The following is a 23,583-nucleotide window of genomic DNA, read 5'->3' as shown; positions in this document are numbered from 1 at the left end:
ACATGTGAAAAAAATTGACATAATCATTCATTCAGCAGAATCCGGATCCAAGTAGGAACTACCATATTGTGCACTGAGCAGCCATTGATCTTGATAGGGGTACTCCGCCCCTAGACAAGTTATTTGATGTCTGATCGCAGGGGTCCCGCCGCTAGGGATGCTCGCGATCTCCTTGCGGCATTCGGCACTTTTTTAGAAAGTCGGGTGCAGCGTCGGAGGCTCGTGACATCACGGCCGCTCCCGCGTGTGACTTCTTGGCCACGCCCCCTCAATGCAAGTCTATGGGAGGGGGCGTGATGGCAATCACCCCCCCTCCCATAGAGTTACATTGAGCGGGCATGGCCGTGACATCATGAGCCGGACATCACCAATCATCTGGCATGGAGCGAAGTGTGCTCCTTGCACCGGATGTCTGAGGTGCCACAGGGGGACCTCCACGATCAGACATCTTATCTCCTATCCTTTGGATAGGGGATAAGATGTCTAGGGGCGGAGTACCCCTTTAATGGGATTCTGCTGCAAGCTAATTCTGCTCAGAATATCTGCAGTGTGAATGGGCTCTAGAGCTTTGTTCAGATGTCGGAATGTCTGCACGGAATGACATGCCTGCGCTACGACTGCACGAGAATGCGCCATCTCATAGATGGCAATGCTTTCTGTGCAGTCTGCAGAAAGAATGGACTTGTCCATTATTCCTGCAGACACAGGAATTTCCATGCCAGTTGTTTCTGCCGTGAAATTCCACCATGTGCACAATGCAGGAGAATCCCATTGAAACCAATTCTGCACAGAAATTCTGACATGAACATAGCCAAAGAATGGATGAATTCACGCACTGCTGATTCAGTGAGGCTGTATTCACACTCAGTTTCTTCTAGCACATTTTTAGGCAAAAAAAAAAAGCTAAAACTTTGACTTTTTTCTGCATTGTTTAACCATTTTTTCCCCCAGATGTTTCTAGTCAATTTTATTATTATTTCATTTTTTTTCTGCAGCAAATGCTGTCCTCCAATTTGCGGCCATTTTTTGGAGATGAAAATAGCAAAAATAATGAATTACCCCTGAAGTTTTTTAAAGGAGTACTCCAGCGTAGAACTTTTTTTCCCATCATCCCCAGGCTGCCAGCATCACACTTCTGACCAGTAATGTCCTGCCTCAGACGGCAATAGGCTGAGCAGCAATGTGATGCATTAAGCCTCAGCACCAGGAAGAAGACCGGTGCCGGGGCTCAAAACATCACACTGCGAGGCGGGACATCGCTGTGGCAGGCCCTTAGCTGATTAGCAGTGTGACGCATCAACCACCAGCAAGCAGGAAGAACATGGCACCGAAGGCAGTGGCAGGTAAGTCCAGGTTGTTGTTTTATATGCTGGTAGTCCGGGGATGATAACATTAAAAAGTTCTAAGCTGGAGTACTCCTTTAAGCTGCGAAAGGCTGACAAAAAAAAAAGGCCTTTACAGTAAAGTTCTATATAATGGGAATTATCCGCTCTTTTTTAATAATACACACTGAGGACAAGCAGGGCTCTGTACACTGAGGACAAGCAGGGCTCTGTACACTGAGGAAAAGCAGGGCTCTGTACACCGAGGACAAGTGGGACTCTGTACACTGAGGACAAGCAGGGCTCTGTGCACTGATAACAAGCAGTGCTCTGTGCAGTGAGGACAAGCAGGGCTCTGTACACTGAGGACAAGCAGGGCTCTGCACACTGAGGACAAGCCAGGCTCTGTGCACTGAGGACAAGCAGGGCTCTGTACAGTGAGGACAAGCAGGGCTCTGTACACTGAGGACAAGCAGGGCTCTGTGCAGTGAGGACAAGCAGGGCTCTGTACACTGAGGACAAGCAGGGCTCTGTGCACTGAGGACAAGCAGGGCTCGGTACACTGAGGACAAGCAGGGCTCTGTGCACTGAGCACAAGCAGGGCTCTGTACACTGAGGACAAGCCAGGCTCTGTGCACTGAGGACAAGCAGGGCTCTGTGCACTGAGGACAAGCAGGGCTCTGTACACTGAGGACAAGCAGGGCTCTGTGCACTGAGGACAAGCAGGGCTCGGTACACTGAGGACAAGCAGGGCTCTGTACACTAAGGACAAGCAGGGCTCTGTACACTGAGGACAAGCAGGGCTCTGTGCACTGAGGACAAGCAGGACTTGGTACACTGAGGACAAGCAGGGCTCTGTGCAGTGAGGCTCTATGACATGCTCCTGGCTCACACATGAGGATGATTGACAAGCCAGGAGCCTGCACAGATCCCTGCTTGTCTTGTCCTCACTTCCTGTTTTTGGACTCCTCATAGAGACACACTGGCAATAGCTGCAGAGACAGCATTTGTTCACCCAAAAATATACACATTTCTTAACCAATGTATATTACAAATATACATATAATGTTATTATCTACATTATATAAAAAAAAAATTGTTGACGAGAGGTACACTTTAATGAGGACACAGTGGTGGCGATTTCTCAAGCTGTCTTAGGCCTCATTCACACATTGAAATTCTGAATGGAATTCAGTGGAAAAATTCTGCTTTGGAAATTCCGTTGCAGCAAACTTCCATTGTTTTCATTGGGATTCTTCTGCACCATCCACACGGCTGGAAATTCAAATTGCGGCCTTCGCAGAAAGAATTTACATTTTTCTGCGGCCTCCACTCAAAAATACATTGTCGTCTATGGAGATGGCGCTTGAGGAACGTCCAGCTGGAATATTTCCGGCCTGACATTCTGCTCTGTGGATAGGGCCTTAGGGAAACTCTGTGAGGAAAATGTCCTCAATGAATTCCTCTGTGGATCTGTGGTCTTCCTGCTCCAACAGAAATGATGCGGAATCTGCGCTTATGTCCACAACACTTTGTGCCTCGATTTTCTGCCGACAAAAAGGGCTTCTGAAAGTGATTCTGCTGGATGATTAAACATGTTCAATCCTCTTCTGGAATCCAATTCCTCTGGTCATGGAAATTCTGAAGTGTGAAGTCAGCATAAAAATCAATGGAAGTCTGGTGCAAGATAAAATTATCTTTGTTGCTCATAGCAACCAATCACTGCTCAGCTTTCCTATGTTAACTTTCTCTAGTAAAATAAAAGCTGGGCTGTGATTGGTTGCTGTGGGCAACTAAGGGAATCTGACTACAAGTGCGTTAAATCTTCCCCAATATTGAGGCTGGGGGATAAATTAAACTTTTTCGGACACTTTTTGGATTGTTTTGTGCCAAAATTTTGACACATGGGTTATTCTGTACATCAGTATTTCCCAACTGAGGTGCCTCCAGCTGTTGCAAAATTACAACTCCCAGCATGCCCGGACAACCAAAGGAATCCATTTGTTTTTTCTTTTTTGAATGCCATGCTGGGAGTTGTAATTTTGCAACAGCTGAAGACACCCTGGTTGGGAAACCCTGACATACTGACTGGCTCATTGACCCTGCTGCCTACGTCTGCCATAGGAAAAGTAGTCCAGTTGTGACAATCTCTGCACAGCACTGCAGTATATGTTGGTGTTGTGTAAGTAACAAGAAAGATACAAATAGGACTTTGGAGTTCAGCTTCTTCAGTGCAGACTGTTTCACTGACACTTGTAAAAGTTACAAAATGTTGTCACCACTAGGAGGCGACTTAAACATTGCTGCATGGTCTATTGCCATTGCTACATGCAGCAACTGTAACCTTAAAGGGGTACTCTGCCCCTAGACATCTTATCCCCTATCGAAACGATAGGGGATAAGATTTCAGATCGCGGGGGTCCCCCCGGGATCTTGGCTGCATCCCCCACCTGTTACGGCTTCCGGCAGCGCTGGAGGCTCTCATCCTAATGCCTGACGACCACGGTGACGTGAGATCGTGACATCACGACTCCGCCCTGTGTGAAGTCCCGCCCCGCCCCCTCAATGAAAGTCTATGGGAGGGGGCGTGACAGCTGTCATGCCCCCTCCCATAGACTTGCATTGAGGGGTGGAGCGTGATGTCACACGGAGGCGGAGTCGTGACGTCACGATCTCACGTCACCGTGGTCGGGAGCCGAAGCCTCCAGCATTTCCGGAAGCCGCAACAGGTGGGTGCTGTAGCTGAGATCCCGGGGGTCCCCAGTGGCGGAACCCCCACCTTCTGACATCTTATCCCCTATCCTTTGGATAGGGGATAAGATGTCTAGGGGCGGAGTACCCTTTTAAAGGGGTTATCCAGGAATAGAAAAACAGAGCAAATTCCCAAAATTGCTCCCTGCTTGTCTCTAGGTTGTTTGTAGTATTATAACTTGGCTCCATTCACTTCAATGGAACTGAGCTGCAGAACCACACCCAACCTGGAGACAGACAGGGAGCGGTTTCTGAAAGAAATTAGCTCTGTTTTGCTATTCATGTATAACCTCTTTAACCCCTTAAGGACTCAGACCATTTTGGCCTTAAAGGGGAACTCATGGGAAAAAAAAAAAATTTCATATCAACTGGTGTAGGAAAGTTAAACAGATTTTTTTTTATGGAAATAATTTACAAATCTGTTTAACTTTCAGGCACCAGTTGATTTGAAAACATTTGTTTTCTACTTGTTTCCACCGGAATTCCCCTTTAAGGACCTGGTCAATTTATGTTTTTGCACTTTAGTTTTTTTCTCCTCTCCTTCTAAAAATCATATCAATTTCAATTTTGCACATACAGACCCATATAAAGGCTTGTTTTTTGCGTCACCAGTTGTATTTTGTAATAACATCATACATTGTCACGATGCCGGCTGACAGGAGGTGGATCCTCTGTGCCAGAGAGGGATTGGCGTGGACCGTGCTAGTGGATCGGTTCTAAGTCACTACTGGTTTTCACCAGAGCCCGCCGCAAAGCGGGATGGTCTTGCTGCGGCGGTAGTGACCAGGTCGTATCCACTAGCAACGGCTCAACCTCTCTGACTGCTGAAGATAGGCGCGGTACAAGGGAGTAGACAGAAGCAAGGTCGGACGTAGCAGAAGGTCGGGGCAGGCAGCAAGGATCGTAGTCAGGGGCAACGGCAGGAGGTCGGAACACAGGCTAGGAACACACAAGGGAACGCTTTCACTAGGCACAAGGGCAACAAGATCCGGCGAGGGAGTGCAGGGGAAGTGAGGTATATATATGGAGTGCACAGGTGAACACACTAATTAGAACCACTGCGCCAATCAGCGGCGCAGTGGCCCTTTAAATCGCAGAGACCCGGCGCGCGCGCGCCCTAGGGAGCGGGGCCGCGCGCGCCGGGACATGACCGACGGAGAGCGAGTCAGGTACGGGAGCCGGGGTGCGCACCGCGAGCGGGCGCCACCCGCATCGCGAATCGCATCCCGGCTGGAGGCGGTATCGCAGCGCACCCGGTCAGTAGATCTGACCGGGGCGCTGCAGCAGCGAGGATGCCGCGAGCGCTCCGGGGAGGAGCGGGGACCCGGAGCGCTCGGCGTAACAGTACCCCCCCCCCTTGGGTCTCCCCCTCTTCTTGGAGCCTGGGAACCTGAGGAGCAGACTTTTGTCTAGGATGTTGTCCTCAGGTTCCCAGGATCTCTCTTCAGGTCCACAGCCCTCCCAATCTACCAAAAAGAACCTTTTTCCTCTGACCGTCTTGGAGGCCAGTATCTCCTTCACTGAGAAGACGTCAGAAGAACCGGAAACAGGAGTGGGAGAAACAAGCTTGGGAGAGAAACGGTTGATGATGAGTGGTTTAAGAAGAGAGACATGAAAGGCATTAGGAATACGAAGAGAAGGAGGAAGAAGAAGTTTGTAAGAGACAGGATTAATTTGGCACAAGACTTTGAAAGGACCAAGATAGCGTGGTCCCAGTTTGTAACTGGGGACATGAAAGCGGACATATTTAGCGGAGAGCCATACCTTGTCTCCGGGAGCAAAAATGGGGGGAGCTCTTCTTTTCTTATCGGCAAACTTTTTCATGCGAGATGAAGCCTGTAAAAGAGAATTTTGGGTCTCTTTCCATATGGTGGAAAGATCACGAGTCACTTCATCTACAGTGGGCAAACCAGAGGACAAGGGAATAGGGAGGGGGGGAAGAGGGTGACGGCCGTACACCACGAAAAATGGGGATTTAGCAGAAGATTCAGAGACTCTGAAGTTATACGAGAATTCGGCCCATGGTAGAAGATCTGCCCAGTCATCCTGGCGGGAGGAAACAAAATGCCGTAAATAATCACCCAGGACCTGGTTAATTCTTTCTACTTGCCCATTGGATTGAGGATGATAAGCAGAAGAAAAGTTTAATTTAATCTTGAGTTGTTTACAGAGGGCCCTCCAGAATTTTGACACGAATTGGACACCTCTATCCGAGACGATCTGCGTGGTCAACCCGTGAAGACGAAAAATGTGTACAAAAAATTGTTTTGCCAACTGAGGCGCTGAAGGAAGACCAGGAAGAGGAATAAAATGTGCCATCTTGGAAAATCGATCAACGACCACCCAAACAACAGTGTTGCCACGGGATGGGGGTAAGTCCGTAATAAAGTCCATACCAATCAGAGACCAAGGCTGTTCGGGGACAGGCAGAGGGTGAAGGAGACCAGCAGGCTTCTGGCGAGGAGTCTTGTCCCGGGCACAGACAGTGCAGGCCCGCACAAAATCAACAACATCCGTCTCCAGAGTCGGCCACCAATAGAAACGAGAGATGAGTTGCACGGATTTCTTGATGCCCGCATGGCCTGCGAGATGGGAGGAGTGACCCCATTTGAGGATTCCGAGGCGTTGGCGTGGAGAGACGAAGGTCTTCCCTGGAGGAGTTTGCCTGATGGAGGCTGGAGAAGTGGAGATCAGGCAGTCAGGAGGAATGATGTGTTGCGGAGAGAGCTCTACTTCCGAGGCATCCGAGGAACGAGAGAGAGCATCGGCCCTGATGTTCTTATCGGCAGGGCGAAAGTGAATTTCAAAATTAAACCGGGCAAAGAACAGAGACCACCTGGCCTGGCGAGGATTCAGCCGTTGGGCAGACTGGAGATAGGAGAGATTCTTGTGATCGGTGTAAATAATAACTGGAAATTTAGATCCCTCCAGCAGATGCCTCCATTCCTCAAGTGCTAATTTAATGGCCAGTAGCTCTCGATCCCCGATGGAGTAGTTCCTCTCCGCCGGAGAGAAGGTCGTAGAAAAAAAAACCACAGGTAACAGCATGCCCGGAAGAATTTTTTTGTAGAAGAACCGCTCCAGCTCCTACTGAGGAGGCATCAACCTCCAATAGGAAGGGTTTAGATGGGTCAGGTCTGGAGAGCACGGGAGCAGAAGAAAAGGCCGACTTGAGCCGTTTAAAGGCGTCTTCCGCTTGAGGAGGCCAGGACTTAGGATTGGCATTCTTTTTGGTTAAAGCCACGATAGGAGCCACAATGGTGGAAAAATGTGGAATAAATTGTCTGTAATAATTGGCGAACCCCAAAAAACGTTGGATAGCACGGAGTCCGGAGGGGCGTGGCCAATCTAAGACGGCAGAGAGTTTGTCTGGATCCATTTGTAGTCCCTGGCCAGAGACCAAGTATCCTAGGAAAGGAAGAGATTGACATTCAAACAGACATTTCTCCATTTTGGCATAAAGTTGATTGTCACGAAGTCTCTGAAGAACCATGCGGACATGCTGGCGGTGTTCTTCTAGGTTGGCAGAAAAAATCTGAATATCGTCCAGATACACAACAACACAGGAATATAAGAGATCACGAAAAATTTAATTAACAAAGTCTTGGAAGACGGCAGGGGCGTTGCACAGGCCAAAGGGCATGACCAGATACTCAAAGTGTCCATCTCTAGTGTTAAATGCCGTTTTCCATTCATCCCCCTCCCTGATGCGGATGAGATTATAAGCACCTCTTAAGTCCAGTTTGGTAAAGATGTGGGCACCTTGGAGGCGATCAAAGAGTTCAGAGATAAGAGGTAGAGGGTAGCGGTTCTTTACCGTGATTTTATTAAGACCGCGGTAGTCAATGCAAGGACGTAGGGAGCCATCTTTTTTGGACACAAAGAAAAATCCAGCTCCGGCAGGAGAGGAGGATTTGCGGATAAACCCCTTTTTTAAATTTTCCTGGATGTACTCAGACATAGCAAGAGTCTCTGGGGCGGACAGAGGATAAATTCTGCCCCGGGGTGGAGTAGTGCCCGGGAGGAGGTCAATAGGACAGTCATAAGGCCTGTGAGGAGGTAGAGTCTCAGCTTGTTTTTTGCAAAACACATCAGCAAAGTCCATATAGGCCTTAGGGAGACCGGTTACAGGGGGAACCACAGGGTCACGGCAGGGAGTACTGGGAACCGGTTTAAGGCAGTCCTTGAAACAAGAGATACCCCAGCTCTTGATCTCCCCTGTGGACCAATCCAGGGTTGGGGAATGGCGTTGGAGCCACGGTAGTCCAAGGAGAATTTCGGAAGTGCAATTGGGGAGGACCAAGAACTCAATTTTTTCTTGATGAGGTCCGATGCACATTAGAAGGGGCTCCGTGCGGTAACGTATGGTACAGTCCAATCTTTCATTGTTAACACAATTGATGTAGAGGGGCCTGGCGAGACTGGTTACCGGGATGTTGAACCTGTTGATGAGAGAGGCCAAAATAAAGTTTCCTGCAGATCCGGAATCCAAGAAGGCCATAGTAGAGAAGGAGAAGGTAGATGCAGATATCCGCACAGGCACAGTAAGACGTGGAGAAGCAGAGTTGACATCAAGGACTGTCTCACTTTTGTGCGGAGTCTGCGTGCGTCTTTCCAGGCGGGGAGGACGGATAGGACAATCCTTCAGGAAGTGTTCGGTACCGGCACAGTACAGGCAGAGATTCTCCATGCGGCGTCGTGTCCTCTCTTGAGGTGTCAGGCGAGACCGGCCAACTTGCATAGCCTCCACGGCGGGAGGCACAGGAACGGATTGCAGAGGACCAGAGGAGAGAGGAGCCGGGGAGAAAAAACGCCTCGTGCGAACAAAGTCCATATCCTGGCGGAGCTCCTGACGCCTTTCGGAAAAACGCATGTCAATGCGAGTGGCAAGATGAATGAGTTCATGTAGATTAGCAGGAATTTCTCGTGCGGCCAGAACATCTTTAATGTTGCTGGATAGGCCTTTTTTAAAGGTCGCGCAGAGGGCCTCATTATTCCAGGATAGTTCAGAAGCAAGAGTACGGAATTGTATGGCGTACTCGCCAACGGAAGAATTACCCTGGACCAGGTTCAGCAGGGCAGTCTCAGCAGAGGAGGCTCGGGCAGGTTCCTCAAAGACACTGCGAATTTCCAAGAAGAAGGAGTGTACAGAGGCAGTGACGGGGTCATTGCGGTCCCAGAGCGGTGTGGCCCATGACAGAGCTTTTCCAGACAGAAGGCTGACTACGAAAGCCACCTTCGACCTTTCAGTAGGAAACTGGTCCGACATCATCTCCAAGTGCAGGGAACATTGTGAAAGAAAGCCACGGCAAAACTTAGAGTCCCAATCAAATTTATCCGGCAAGGATAGTCGTAGGCCTGAAGCGGCCACTCGCTACGGAGGAGGTGCAGGAGCTGGCGGAGGAGATGATTGCTGAAGCTGTGGTAGTAGCTGCTGTAGCATCACGGTCAGTTGAGACAGCTGGTGGCCTTGTTGCGCTATCTGTTGTGACTGCTGGGCGACCACCGTGGTGAGGTCAGCGACAACTGGCAGAGGTACTTCAGCGGGATCCATGGCCGGATCTACTGTCACGATGCCGGCTGGCAGGAGGTGGATCCTCTGTGCCAGAGAGGGATTGACGTGGACCGTGCTAGTGGACCGGTTCTAAGTCACTACTGGTATTCACCAGAGCCCGCCGCAAAGCGGGATGGTCTTGCTGCGGCGGTAGTGACCAGGTCGTATCCACTAGCAACGGCTCAACCTCTCTGACTGCTGAAGATAGGCGCGGTACAAGGGAGTAGACAGAAGCAAGGTCGGACGTAGCAGAAGGTCGGGGTAGGCAGCAAGGATCGTAGTCAGGGGCAACGGCAGGAGGTCGGAACACAGGCTAGGAACACACAAGGGAACGCTTTCACTAGGCACAAGGGCAACAAGATCCGGCGAGGGAGTGCAGGGGAAGTGAGGTATATATATGGAGTGCACAGGTGAACACACTAATTAGAACCACTGCGCCAATCAGCGGCGCAGTGGCCCTTTAAATCGCAGAGACCCGGCGCGCGCGCGCCCTAGGGAGCGGGGCCGCGCGCGCCGGGACAGGACCGACGGAGAGCGAGTCAGGTACGGGAGCCGGGGTGCGCACCGCGAGCGGGCGCCACCCGCATCGCGAATCGCATCCCGGCTGGAGGCGGTATCGCAGCGCACCCGGTCAGTAGATCTGACCGGGGCGCTGCAGCAGCGAGGATGCCGCGAGCGCTCCGGGGAGGAGCGGGGACCCGGAGCGTTCGGCGTAACATACATTTTATAACATAATCTACAGCGAAACAAAAAATAAAACTTATTTGTCGGATGAAATAAAAAAAAATTCATTTTGTAACTTTTTTGGGCCTTCTGTTTCTATGCAGTGCACTTTTCAGTAAAAATGACACCTTCTCTTTATTTTGTAGGTCTATACGGTTACAAGAATACCCAATTTATGTAGGTTTTATTTTATTTTACTACTCAAAAAGTTTAAAAAAAGTTTATAGCAATGATTATAACTACGTGCACCAAAACTAGTATGTTTAACATTTAGTTTTTATCGGTACCGTTTTTGATTTGATGGGCTTTTTAGATTGCTTTTTAATAATTTCTTTATGATATATGACGTGACCAAAAATGCACAAGTTTGAACTTGTTTTTTGTGTTTTTTTACGTTTACGCCAATGACCGTGTGTTTTAAGTAACCTTATATTTTAATAGTTTAGACATTTACACACACGGCGGTACCACATATGTTTATATGTTTATGTACCCTTTTTTTTTTTAGTTCCCATAGGGGCTATAGCATGCAATCATTCAATTGCAAGCACTATTCAACATGGCTCAGCATTGATCAGCTTGCTGGGGCTTCCTGTAGAAGCAGAGGACTGATCGGCCATTGAGGAGGCAGGCAAGGGCCCTCACGCTGTCCTCTCAGCTTATTTTACCGCAATGATTCCAATCAGCTCCCCTGAGTTACAGACGCTGCGATCAGCTTTGATTGCGGTGTCTAAAGGGTTAATGCCAGGCATCAGCCCAATTGACGATGTTCGGCATTAACCACCGGGTATGAAGCGTGCTCAGCTCGTAAAGGGACCAGGGTGTATAGGCGTATGCTCTGTGTGTCTGCTCGTGACTGCTGGTGGGAAATCTGCCGCTACGAGCGTACACAGCCAAAGCAGGGAGCTTGCTCTGCTGTCGCTCTTTGACTGCCGTTGGCACATCCACAGCATAAAGTACACTGCAGATGCGCTGTGTGTGACCCTACCTTAAAGCAGTGTTTCCCAACCAGAGTGTCTCCATCTGGACGTCCAGCTGGTGTATGCATATAGGGGGAGATTTATCAAAACCTGTGCAGAGAAAAGTTGCCCAGTTGCCCATAGCAACCAATCAGATCGCTTCTTTCATTTTTAACAAGGCCTCTGCAAAATGAAAGAAGTGATCTGATTGGTTGCTATGGGCAACTGGGCAACTTTTCCTCTCGACAGGTTTTGATAAATCTCCCCCATAGTCACTTGCTCTTATCTTAACACAATGTAGCCAATAGGTGGCTGCAACATACGGAGTGCCTAAATCACACATAGGCAATGTAAATAACAGACTGCAATGTGCAAACCCAACAGGGTACATTCACCTTAAAAGTGCCAAGGGTGAGTTGTCTGGCAATCATAACATAGCGGAAAACACACTTGACCCCCCCCTCCCCCTTACTTCCAAAGACAGGCTACTCTAGGTCAGACACAAACCCTGTAAGTCAGGCGGTGAGACCCACCGGGTTCCTCTCAGAAATGCCTGGAGCTGTAGATGCCTCCAGAACCAACTACACAGGCTGGTCTTCCAAATGGAGGAATGTGGGGAGGTTTAGGATAGAGGCTTCAAAGAAGATATTTCACATTTGTGGTCAGGAAACTCTTGTCACCAAATGGCGTTTGTGCCTGCAGACATATTGGCATATTAATAATCAGATTCTCACTTATGATGATGGGTATCATGTCTTTGCTCTTCTCCAACATTGGTCACTTGACTCGCCTAAGCTAGTTTCTATGCAGAATGTACTAGAAAGACTAAAGGAGGAGTCTTTCAAGTCAAACTCTCTGCCCAGAGGTCTGGAACCAAAGAAGTCTGAGGGAGTCTCCCAGCTTTGCTCCGGCTGGATTGGAGTGCCATTACCAATCCACTAGTATTTTTGGCCTTACCAGCCTACAATGACCACCCATCCAATGATGTGCATGGTTACAATGTTTGAATTAAGCACTGCTCCTGCTGGGTAGACCAGAGTCAGAGTCTGGCCCTGGCCAAAGTAGAGTGCAGACATGCCTTCTGTTCTTTCTTCTAGGTCACATAGAAAATGTCTCGGCCTAGTCAGTATCCTGTACAAGTTAAGGCCTTCTACAAGCAAGTAACCAGAGAGAATTGTCTAGTCATTAAAGGGAAATAGCTGAGCAAGAACTCTTCTGCAAACACTTAAAGGGGTACTCCTGAGAAACAAAACATGTTTTTAAATCAACTTAATTATCTGGATTCTGCACAGAGGACTTCACTAAAGTTACAACTATGTTAGGAATATTTCTGCTGCACACACCGTCATCGCCCCAGGCATCCCACCTTGCAATGGAGACGGGACCCGGCATACCCAGCATGCTGGGTCCGGCCTACATTGGTCAAAGACGGCTATTAGTAATGGAGGCTAATACAATGAATATCTCTGGAACGGGACTACACACCTGGGTAAATATCGTAATACATCATTGTAGTCCAGTTTACTCGCACTATAACCCTGTGTTTTGGGTTTAGTGTAGGTGAACCGGCTATCAGTTTCCCTCTAAGGCCATAACAAGGCTGTTACCAATATATGTTCATTGATTAGAAAATTGAAAATAGGTTTCATAATTGGACAACCATTGTAAAGTACTATGGTGCAGTAAAGCTTATCCCCTATCCAAAGAATAGGGGATAAGTTTTAGATCACAGGGGGTCCGACAATGACCCTTCAGCGCACCCACAGAAGGGAGTGCCTTACAAAGCACTGGACCTGCTCCATGTATCTCTATGGGAGAGACGAAGAGACCTGAATGCTGTATCTTCGTCTCCCATAGATATACATGGAGGGGGCATGTTGGTTGTCTCTTCATATGAGGATCGATGTGCTCCCTTCTTGGGGAGAACCGGGGTGCCATGTAGGAGATAGAAGGGGTCCCAGAGGTAGGATCTAAAACTTATCCCCTATGTTTTGAATAGGGGATACGTTTTATTGCACCACAGTACTCCTTTAGGCATTAGCATTAAAGGAAAACTATAGTGGGATATAACTTATTCCCTTTGGATAAGGGATAAGTTATAAATCGCAGGGGGTCCGACCGCTGGGACCCCCCCCCCCCCCCCGCAATCTCCAGTACAGGGCCACAGCAGTGTGCAGGAAGGGGTTGTTCTGTTCTGATATGCCCCCCCCCCCATGTGTCCCATAGAGTTACATGGAGGAGCGTGGAAAAAAGAAAATGGGGGGGCTCAACCTTATATGTAATGATAATAAATAAATTGGGGTGCTACCAACAGTGAAAAAACATGTAATGAAACAAAAAAGAAAAAGCAACACTGTATTCCAGTGCACACCCAGATAATATCAAAAGGTAATAAATCTTTATTGTGCAAAAACACTCATAGCATAACAAACAGCTAGGAATAAGGACATTCAAACATTTAAAAAGACCCAAAAGGGACACAACACAGCACGGGGAGGGGCCATGAACCCCCTCACCCCAAGTCCTGTCCTGAAATAAATAATCAAATGAACAACAGGGCTGCTGCTGCAAATTACAAAGTGCTATCAAATTGCAGTATACTAACCACACGTACATACAAATGTCAGAGCAAATATTAAAGTAAAAAATGTGAACAAGTATATATTGCAGTAATGAGGTAACAAACCGCAGACTGAGGAGCAGCTAGAGACTATGATATCAGGACAGGACCACCGGACATGGAGGAGCGTGTCTGCTTTAGCTTCCTGCTGGGGATGGCATGGCGCTTCTTGCGGATTGCCTCGGTTCTGTACAGGAAATCCCGGGGATCCTCAGTAGTTGGACCCCTGCCATCTATAACTTATCCCCTATCCTTCAGATGGAGGATAAGTTATATTCCACCACAGTATTCCTTTAAGCATTAGACCATGCTCATTGGAATCAATGGTTTGTTTGTTGCCTCCACATCATGAGACAATCTTTGAAGCCGTTCTAGGTGGTACAATCTCCACAGCGCTCAACCAAAGTCTCCCAAAGGTTTAACAGACAGTCTCTAGAGGACTACACAGCTTGCAGTGCCTGGACTTGATATTGCATGTATGCTTGTGTCAGGATTCGGCAGGCTGGAGGTGGATCCTCTGTGTCAGAGAGGGATTGGCGTGGACCGTGCCGGCGGACCGGTTCTAAGTTGCTACTGGTTTTCACCAGAGCCCGCCGCAAAGCGGGATGGTCTTGCAGCGGCGGTAGCAACCAGGTCGTTTCCACCGGCAACTGCTCAACCTCTCTGACTGCTGAGATAGGCGCGGTACAAGGGATTAGGCAAGAGCAAGGTCAGACGTAGCAGAAGGTCAGGGCAGGCAGCAAGGATCGTAGTCAGGGGCAACGGCAAGATGTCTGGAACACTGGCTTGGGATACACAAGGAACGCTTTCACTGGCACAATGGCAACAAGATCCGGCAAGGAAGTGAAGGGGAAGTGAGGTAATATAGGGAAGTGCACAGGTGAACACACTAATTAAAATCATGCGCCAATCAGTGGCGCACTGGCCCTATAAATCGCAGAGAGCCGGCGCGCGCGCCCTAGGGAGCGGGGCCGCGCGCGCCGGGACAGCATAGACGGGGAACGAGTCTGGTAAGCGGGCCAGGATGCGCACCGCGAGCGGGCGCGTCCCGCATTGCGAATCGCATCCCGGCTAGGGACATTATCGCAGCGCTCCCGGTCAGCGGGTCTGACCGGGGCGCTGCGAACAGGAGAACGCTGCGAGTGCTCCGGGGAGGAGTGGGGACCCGGAGCGCTCGGCGTAACAGTACCCCCCCCCCCCCTTGGGTCTCCCCCTCTTTTTTGAACCTGAAAATTTGTAAATAAGGTCCTTGTCGAGAATGTTATCCTCGGGTTCCCATGACCTCTCCTCAGGACCGCAATTCTCCCAATCTACAAGAACATTTTTTTTACCTCTGACCGTCTTAGATGCGAGAATTTCTTTAACCGAGAAGACATCTGAGGACCCGGAGACAGGAGTAGGAGCAACAACCTTGGGAGAGAAGCGGTTAAGGATAAGCGGTTTAAGGAGAGAGACATGAAAAGCATTGGGAATACGGAGAGAAGGGGGAAGAAACTGTTTGTAGGAGACAGGATTGATTTGGCACTTGATTTTAAAGGGTCCAAGATAACGTGGTCCCAGTTTATAACTGGGGACACGGAAGCGGATATACTTGACGGAGAGCCACACTTTGTCTCCAGGAACAAAGATAGGAGGAGTTCTTCTTTTTTTGTCGGCATGCTTCTTCATCCGGGATGAGGCCTGTATGAGGGATTTTTGAGTCTCTTTCCAGATGGTGGAGAAGTCCCGGGTAACCTCATCAACAGCGGGCAAACCAGAAGGCGTGGGAGTGGGGAGGGGGGGGAAGAGGGTGACGGCCGTACACCACAAAGAATGCGGATTTAGCGGAGGACTCAGAGACTTTGAAATTGTACGAAAATTCAGCCCAGGGTAGCAGATCGGCCCAATCATACTGGCGGGAGGAAACAAAATGTCGCAAATAGTCACCAAGAACCTGGTTAACTCTCTCCACTTGCCCATTGGATTGGGGATGATAGGAAGACGAGAAATTTAATTTGATTTTAAGCTGATTACAGAGGGCCCTCCAGAATTTCGACACAAATTGAACGCCTCTATCCAAGACGATATTAGTGGGAAGCCCGTGAAGGCAAAAAATTTGCACAAAAAATTGTTTCGCCAACTGTGGCGCAGAAGGAAGACCTGGAAAGGGAATAAAATGTGCCATCTTGGAGAAACGATCAACGACCACCCAAATGACTGTGTTGCAATGGGATAAAGGCAGGTCTATTATAAAGTCCACAGCAATCTGAGACCATAGTAGCTCAGGAACAGGCAGAGGATGAAGGAGGCTGGCAGGCTTCTGACGAGGAGTTTTGTCCCGGGCGCAGACTGTACAAGCCCGTACAAAATCAACAACATCTGCTTCCAGGGTAGGCCACCAATAAAAACGAGAGATGAGCTGGATGGATTTTTTGACGCCAGCATGGCCGGCGAGGTGTGAGGAGTGTCCCCACCTGAGGATCCTGAGGCGCTGGCGTGGAGGGACGAAGGTCTTTCCAGGAGGAGTTTGTCTGATGGAAGCTGGGGAAGCGGAGATCAGACACTCAGGAGGAATAATATGTTGCAGGGAGGCTTCCATTTCAGAGGCATCCGAGGAACGAGAGAGGGCGTCAGCCCTGATGTTCTTGTCAGCAGGGCAAAAATGAATCTCAAAGTTAAAACGGGCAAAAAACAACGACCACCTAGCCTGGCGTGGGTTCAGCTGTTGGGCGGACTGAAGATAAGAGAGATTCTTGTGATCAGTGTATATAATAATTGGGTATTTGGACCCCTCCAGCAGGTGCCTCCATTCCTCGAGGGCTAGTTTTATGGCCAGCAGTTCTCGATCACCAATGGAGTAATTTTTCTCCGCCGGAGAAAAGGTCCTAGAAAAGAAACCACAAGTAACGTTATGTCCAGAAGAGTTTTTTTTGTAGGAGTACAGCCCGGCTCCCACCGAGGAGGCGTCTACCTCCAGTGAGAAGGGTTTGGATGGATCAGGTCTGGAGAGTACGGGAGCAGAAGAAAAGGCAGTTTTGAGACGCTTGAACACCTCGTCCGCTTGAGGAGGCCAGGACTTAGGGTTGGCGTTTTTCTTGGTTAGGGCCACAATTGGGGCCACAATGGTGGAAAAATGTGGAGTAAATTGTCTGTAGTAATTGGCAAACCCTAAGAAACGTTGGATAGCTCGGAGTCCGGAGGGGCGTGGCCAATCTAACACAGCTGACAGTTTGTCCGGGTCCATTTGAAGTCCCTGGCCAAAGACTAAATATCCTAGGAAGGGAAGAGATTGGCATTCAAAGAGACATTTCTCCATCTTGGCATATAATTGATTGTCCGGAAGTCTCTGAAGAACCAGGCGGACTTGACGGCGGTGTTCTTCGAGGTTAGAAGAGAAAATTAAAATGTCGTCCAAGTAGACCACAACACAGGTATATAATAAATCAAGAAAAATTTCATTTACAAAGTCCTGGAAGACAGCAGGGGCGTTGCAAAGCCCAAAGGGCATAACCAGATATTGTTCCTGTCCGTCTCTGGTGTTAAATGCGGTCTTCCACTCGTCCCCTTCCCAGATGCGGATGAGATTATATGCACCTCTTAAATCCAATTTGGTGAAGATGTTGGCGCCACGTAGGCGGTCAGAGTTCCGAGATAAGAGGCAGGGGATAGCGATTTTTTATAGTGATTTTATTAAGACCGCGGTAATCAATGCATGGTCATAATGAACCGTCTTTTTTGGAGACAAAGAAGAACCCTGCTCCGGCAGGGGAGGAAGACTTGCGGATAAATCCCCTTTTTAAATTTTCTTGGATGTACTCCGTCATGGCTTGTGTTTCAGGAGCTGACAGGGGATAGATTCTGCCCCGGGGTGGAGTAGTACCAGGAAGGAGATCAATAGGACAGTCATAAGGCCTGTGAGGAGGCAAAGTCTCTGCTTGTTTTTTGCAAAAAACATCGGCATAGTCCAGATAGGCCTTGGGGAGACCTGGTATCGGAGGAGCCATAGGGTTTTGACTGGCAGGACTGGGAGCAGACGTAAGGCATTTTTTGTAGCAAGAAGTACCCCAGTTCTTGATTTCCCCGGTGGTCCAGTCAAGGGTAGGGGAATGGCGTTGAAGCCAAGGCAGTCCGAGAAGAATTTCAGAAGTGCAGTTAGAAAGGACCAGAAATTCAATCTTTTCGTGATGGGGTCCAATGCACATTAACAGGGGTTCTGTGCGGTAACGCACAGTACAGTCCAATCTTTCACCATTAACTGAGGCGATGTAGAGAGGTCTGGCAAGACTGGTCACTGGGATGTTGAACCTGTTAACGAAAGAGGCCAAAATAAAATTTCCTGCAGATCCAGAATCCAAGAAGGCCACAGCTGAGAAGGAGGAGTTAGAAGAAGAAATCCGCACAGGCACAGTAAGACGTGGAGAAGCAGAGTTCACACCTAGGACTGTCTCACCTTTGTGCGGAATCGGAGTGCGTCTTTCCTGACGTGGAGGACGGATAGGACAATCCTTCAAGAAGTGTTCGGTACTGGCACAGTACAGGCATAGGTTCTCATTACGACGGCGTGTCCTCTCTTGTGGTGTCAGACGAGACCGGTCTACTTGCATAGCCTCCACGGTGGAAGGCACAGGAACAGATTGCAGCGGACCAGAGAAGAGAGGAGCCGGGGAGAGAAACCGCCTAGTGCGAACAAAGTCCATATCCTGGCGGAGCTCCTGGCGTCTTTCGGAAAAACGCATGTCAATGCGGGTGGCCAAATTAATAAGTTCATGCAGGTTGGCAGGGATTTCTCGTGCGGCCAGCACATCTTTGATGTTACTGGATAGGCCTTTTTTGAAGGTCGCGCAGAGGGCCTCGTTATTCCAAGATAATTCGGAGGCGAGAGTACGAAATTGGATGGCGTACTCGCCTACTGAAGAATTACCCTGGACCAGGTTCAGCAGGGCAGTCTCGGCAGAAGAAGCTCTGGCTGGTTCCTCGCAGACACTTCGAATCTCCGCGAAGAAAGAGTGTACGGAGGCAGTGACAGGATCATTGCGGTCCCAGAGCGGTGTGACCCATGACAGGGCCTTCCCAGACAGGAGACTAACCACGAAAGCCACCTTTGACCGTTCAGTTGGAAATTGGTCCGACATCATCTCCAAATGCAGGGAACATTGCGAGAGAAAACCAAGGCAAAGTCTAGAGTCCCCATCAAACTTGTCCGGAAACGATAAACGGAGGCTGGATGCGGCCACTCGCCGCGGAGGAGGTGCAGGAGATGGTTGCTGAAGCTGTGGTAGAAGCTGCTGTAGCATAACAGTTAGTTGAGACAGCTGATGGCCTTGTTGCGCCTTGTCGCTCTGTTGCGACTGCTGGGCGACCACCGTGGTAAGGTCAGCGACAACTGGCAGCGGGACCTCAGCGGGATCCATGGCCGGATCTACTGTCAGGATTCGGCAGGCTGGAGGTGGATCCTCTGTGTCAGAGAGGGATTGGCGTGGACCGTGCCGGCGGAACGGTTCTAAGTTGCTACTGGTTTTCACCAGAGCCCGCCGCAAAGCGGGATGGTCTTGCAGCGGCGGTAGTAACCAAGTCGTATCCACCGGCAACGGCTCAACCTCTCTGACTGCTGAGATAGGCGCGGTACAAGGGATTAGGCAAGAGCAAGGTCGGACGTAGCAGAAGGTCAGGGCAGGCAGCAAGGATCATAGTCAGGGGCAACGACAAGAGGTCTGGAACACTGGCTTGGAATACACAAGGAACGCTTTCACTGGCACAATGGCAACAAGATCCGGCAAGGAAGTGAAGGGGAAGTGAGGTAATATAGGGAAGTGCACAGGTGAACACACTAATTAAAGCCATGCGCCAATCAGTGGCGCACTGGCCCTTTAAATCGCAGAGAGTTGACGTGCGCGCGCCCTAGGGAGGGGGCCGCGCGCGCCAGGACAGCACAGACGGGGAACGAGTCTGGTAAGCGGGCCCGGATGCGCACCGTGAGCGGGCGCGTCCCGCATCGCGAATCGCATCCCGGCTAGGGACATTATCGCAGCGCTCCTGGTCAGCGGGTCTGGCCGGGGCGCTGCGAACAGGAGAACGCTGCGAGCGCTCCGGGGAGGAGCGTAACAGATTTGCTCTTACGGTCGGACTAGAAGTTTTAGGTCTGCACTATATTAGGCTTGAGATTAAAGTCACTTACTGGAGTGTCGGTAGATTTGTGGCTTCTTGCCAGAAGATAATGAATTGTCCTTTAGGAATTCTCCGATCAAGGCGGAAGTAAAGGCTTGCTATTAGTTGGGGTTACTTCATGCTTTTATTATCTCTCTCTCATCTTTGCTCTCACTCCTCTGCGGATTCTCTATTCTACTCCGGAGCTTCACCTCCTCTGAACTTGCTCGGACCTCCACTCTGTACTCTGAACTGAAATGAACTGCTGATTCTTCACTCTGAACCCTGAACTCCACTCAACTCCTCTCTACTCAACTCCCAGGAAATGCCACCCTGTCACGATTCGGCTGGCTGGAGGTGGATCCTCTGTGCCAGAGAGGGATTGGCGTGGACCGTGTTGGTGGACCGGTTCTAAGTTGCTACTGGTATTCACCAGAGCCCACCGCAAAGCGGGATGGTCTTGCAGCGGCGGTAGCAACCAGGTCATATCCACCAGCAACGGCTCAACCTCTCTGACTGCTGAAGATAAGCGCGGTACAAGGGAGTAGACAAGAGCAAGGTCGGACGTAGCAGAAGGTCAGGGCAGGCAGCAAGGATCGTAGTCAGGGGCAACGGCAGGAGGTCTGGAACACAGGCTAGGAACACACAAGGGAACGCTTTCACTGGCACAATGGCAACAAGATCCGGCGAGGGAGTGCAGGGGAAGTGAGGTATAAGTAGGGAGTGCACAGGTGATAACACTGATTAGGCCTGCTGCGCCAATCAGTGGCGCGGTGGCCCTTTAAATTGCAGAGACCCGGCGTGCGCGCGCCCTAAGGAGCGGGGCCGCGCGCGCCGGGACAAGACAGACTGGGAACGGGTCAGGTACGGGAGCCGGGATGCGCATCGTTAGCGGGCGCCTCCCGCGTTGCGAATCGCATCCCGGCTGGGAGTGATATTGCAGCGCACCTGGTCAGCAGGTCTGACCGGGGCGCTGCGAAAGAGAGGATGCTGCGAGCACTCCGGGGAGGAGCGGGGACCCGGAGCGCTCGGCGTAACAGTACCCCCCCCTTTGGGTCTCCCCCTCTTCTTGGAGCCTGAGAACCTGAGGATAAGACTTTTGTCTATGATGTTGTCCTCAGGTTCCCAAGATCTCTCCTCTGGGCCACAGTTCTCCCAATCCACCCAAATTTTTTTTTTACCTCTGACAATCTTGGAGGCTAGAATCTCCTTCACAGAGAAGACGTCAGACGAACCGGAAACAGGAGTGGGAGAAACAACTTTGGGAGAGAAGCTGTTAAGGATGAGTGGTTTAAGGAGGAAGACATGGAAGGCATTGGGAATACGGAGAGAAGGAGGAAGAAGGAGATTGTAAGAGACAGGGTTAATCTGGCACAAGATTTTGATAGGACCAAGATAGCGTGGTCCCAGTTTGTAACTGGGGACACGAAAGCGGACATAATTAGCGGAGAGCCATACCTTGTCTCCGGGAGCAAAAATGGGGGGAGTTCTTTTTTTATCAGCAAATTTTTTCATCCGGGATGAAGCCTGTAAAAGAGAATTTGGGGTTTCTTTCCATATGGTGGAAAGATCACGAGTCACTTCATCCACAGCGGGCAAACCAGAGGGCAAGGGAGTAGGGAGGGGAGGAAGAGGGTGACGGCCGTACACCACGAAAAATGGGGATTTAGCAGAAGATTCGGAGACTCTGAAGTTGTATGAGAATTCGGCCCATGGTAGAAGATCTGCCCAGTCATCCTGGCGGGAGGAAACAAAATGCCGTAAATAGTCACCCAGGACCTGATTAATTCTTTCTACTTGCCCATTGGATTGGGGATGATAAGAAGAAGAGAAGTTTAATTTGATCTTGAGCTGTTTACAGAGGGCCCTCCTGAATTTAGACACGAATTGGACGCCTCTATCCGAGACGATATGCGTGGGCAAACCGTGAAGGCGAAAAATGTGTAAAAAAAAATTGCTTTACCAACTGAGGCGCTGAAGGAAGGCCAGGAAGAGGAATAAAATGTGCCATCTTGGAAAATCGATCAACGACCACCCAAACAACTGTGTTGCCACGGGATGACGGCAAGTCCGTAATAAAGTCCATACCAATCTGTGATCAAGGCTGTTCAGGAACAGGCAGAGGATGAAGGAGACCAGCAGGCTTCTGGCGAGGAGTCTTATCCCGGGCACAGACAGTACAGGCCCGCACGAAATCAACAACATCAGTCTCCAGAGTCGGCCACCAATAAAATCGAGAGATGAGTTGAAAGGATTTTTTGATGCCCGCATGGCCTGCGAGGTGGGAGGAGTGTCCCCACTTGAGAATCCCGAGACGCTGGCGTGGAGAAACAAAGGTCTTCCCTGGAGGAGTTTGTCTGATGGAAGCTGGAGAAGTGGAGATCAGACAGTCCGGAGGAATGATGTGTTGCGGAGAGGCCTCTACTTCAGAGGCATCAGAAGAACGAGAGAGGGCATCGGCCCTAATGTTCTTGTCAGCAGGGCGAAAATGGATTTCAAAGTTAAAACGGGCAAAGAACAACGACCACCTAGCCTGGCGAGGGTTCAGTCGTTGGGCAGACTGGAGATAGGAGAGATTCTTGTTATCAGTGTATATAATAACTGGATATTTTGATCCCTCCAGCAGGTGCCTCCATTCCTCAAGCGCCAATTTAATGGCCAGTAGTTCTCGATCACCAATGGAGTAGTTTTTCTCCGCCGGAGAGAAGGTCCTAGAAAAAAAACCACAAGTAACAGCATGCCCGGAAGAATTTTTTTGTAGAAGAACTGCTCCAGCTCCCAGCGAGGAGGCATCTACCTCCAATAGGAAGGGTTTATATGGGTCAGGTCTGGAGAGCACGGGAGCCAAAGAAAAGGCAGACTTGAGATGTTTAAATGCGTCTTCCGCTTGGGGAGACCAGGACTTAGGATTGGCATTTTTCTTGGTTAAAGCCACGATAGGGGCCACAATAGTGGAGAAGTGTGGAATGAATTGTCTGTAATAATTGGCGAACCCCAAAAAACGTTGGATAGCACGGAGTCCGGAGGGGCGTGGCCAATCTAACACGGCAGATAGTTTATCTGGGTCCATTTGTAGTCCCTGGCCAGAGACCAAGTATCCTAGGAAAGGAAGAGATTGACATTCAAAGAGACATTTTTCCATTTTGGCATAAAGTTGATTGTCCCGAAGTCTCTGAAGAACCATGCGGACATGCTGGCGGTGTTCTTCTAAGTTGGCAGAAAAAATCAGAATATCGTCCAGGTAAACCACAACACAGGTATATAGGAGATCACGAAAAATTTCATTAACAGAGTCTTGGAAGACGGCAGGGGCGTTGCACAGGCCAAAGGGCATGACCAGATACTCAAAGTGTCCATCTCTGGTGTTAAATGCAGTCTTCCATTCGTCCCCCTCCCTGATGCGGATGAGATTATAAGCACCTCTTAAGTCCAGCTTGGTAAAGATGTGGGCGCCTTGTAGGCGATCAAAGAGTTCCGAGATAAGAGGTAAGGGGTAGCGGTTTTTTACCGTGATTTTATTAAGTCCGCGGT

The 23,583-nt window shown here is 49.7% G+C and overlaps 1 protein-coding gene across 3 annotated transcripts in view; it reads right to left on the bottom strand.

Annotated features, from left to right (window-relative positions):
• Positions 1–23,583, bottom strand: part of SLC14A1 (solute carrier family 14 member 1 (Kidd blood group)) — a 239,188-nt gene that overhangs the window by 84,809 nt on the left and 130,796 nt on the right. Inside the window, exon 1 of one of the 3 annotated variants that reach the window (XM_056543094.1) lies at positions 11,339–11,456. The exons of the other annotated variants lie outside the window; for them this stretch is intronic. The gene's annotated coding sequence lies outside the window, so the exon portion shown is untranslated. Of the gene's footprint in view, positions 1–11,338; positions 11,457–23,583 lie in introns of those variants that run through there. 3 annotated transcript variants of the gene reach the window in all.

The sequence above is a fragment of the Hyla sarda genome, chromosome 1 (assembly GCF_029499605.1).
Source record: "Hyla sarda isolate aHylSar1 chromosome 1, aHylSar1.hap1, whole genome shotgun sequence".
Classification (NCBI taxonomy): domain Eukaryota; kingdom Metazoa; phylum Chordata; class Amphibia; order Anura; family Hylidae; genus Hyla; species Hyla sarda.
This window is presented reverse-complemented; position numbering and strand designations above follow the sequence as displayed.